This window comes from Nicotiana tabacum, chromosome 6 (genome assembly GCF_000715075.1).
Source record: "Nicotiana tabacum cultivar K326 chromosome 6, ASM71507v2, whole genome shotgun sequence".
NCBI classification, from domain to species: Eukaryota; Viridiplantae; Streptophyta; class Magnoliopsida; order Solanales; family Solanaceae; genus Nicotiana; species Nicotiana tabacum.
Window position 1 is genome coordinate 153,088,414 of NC_134085.1, and position 1,721 is coordinate 153,090,134.

The window sequence follows — 1,721 nt, forward strand, 5'->3', positions numbered from 1 at the left end:
ATTGACAATAATACACATTAAATATCCAAGAAGATATGGGCAATAATGGAGTAGTATCTAGTATTAAGTGATAATAAATGACATTTAAGTAAATAAAAGGAATAGTTCACCCAATAAAAAATAAACTAGATGATTGTTCCTCGTGACAATGATGAGTGACATACAGATCTAAGAATATTCGAACTATTCTCGGATATGATAGAAAAGTATAGAATAATACGGGCAAGAATCTTGATAAAAAGGTAATGTTTGTATCTTTGCAAGAGAGAATCTTTATCAAAAATTTGTTCTTATCAAATATGTGTGTCCCCCTCCATACATTATCATTTTTCCTATTTATATGGGACATTCCCACAACAAACCCTAATAGTACAAATGCAGAGAATATCCAATTGAATATTCTTTTAATGTCATATTCTAAAAAACAAGTCATTACAGCTCTTTCTATGGTACTCGACCATCGTTTGCACCTTGATCACGAGTCTCGTTGTTTCTTGGTCGACCTCAGCTGACTCTTTTCTCAATGTCACTTTGCCCTAAGCATTGAGACAAATTTTGACCTATACAATTAGTCCCTCCACTTATTAAGGCTGGTCTCAGACGACCTTGATAGGCAAATTCTATTTGTTGTGGTCGGCAAAATTGGATGAGCGAGTCGAGTAGTGATGTTTCAGACGAGATGACAATGTGACCTTTCGTGAGCTACAACTTTCGGAGTCATATCAATCCTACTTCAGAATGACATCATGACATCATGTGTCATTATGGTGCATTTTCCCGATGTTTACGTCATTTCCGGTGCATCTGTCATTTCGGTACTAGTGTTGGGTAATGATGGCTTGATTTCTCGGTTTTGATGTTTGAATTCTTATAAATAGGGATGTGAGGACATTCATGTTTTGCGTATTCTTCATATCGAATCCCTGTGTCTTCTTCTCCTTCATTATTGTGTGCCTACTCTCCTGGTTCCGGCGATTGCAGTTGCTTTCAACCCATCTTCACTTGAATATCCTCTATTCTGTTGGAACTATGGCTAACATGTTTTCTGGTCATGGTGAGGGAAGTAACTTGGTCCCTTTGGTGGTGATTATGCCTCCTCATGCTGTGGACGTCTCCGTTGCTATTGAGGATGAGAACTTTCCTACGGTGGAGTAGATAGTTCCTCGTGGTGAGAAAGTTAGGTCTGACTTCTCGAAGGCGCCTGAAGATGAGCCCGAGGTTTCTGAGTTGGCGATGAAAGAGGCCGATCTAGCAGAGCTTAGGGTTAAATTCAACATTCTGCTCGTGTCGATTTGGTTCTTGCGGAGCGAGATGTGGTGCAGACCCACAGTCCCCGGTATTGCGCGTTCTACGCTTACCCTTTTTGTATTGGCTATACTCTCCCCTTATCCCATTAGCAGAGGAGTTCTACCTTTACTATGGCGTTTGCCATGCTTAGCTTTCTCCATATATCTACAAGCTTATTAGGATGCTTACTAAATATGCGAAATTGACCGGGGTCGAGGTCACATACCAGCATCTGATGCATCTCTTCGCCCCTAGTTTCTATAGGGGACAATGTTGAATCTTTGACATCAAGGAGGTAAATTCTTGGTGGTGAAGATGGATGACAAGGCAAACTACCAATTCTGGCACAATTTCTTCTTTTTCAGAACCGAAAATATGGTGGTGAACGCGGTCGGCTTCTCCGAGACTTGGAGTCACACTCATAAGCGTTCAAC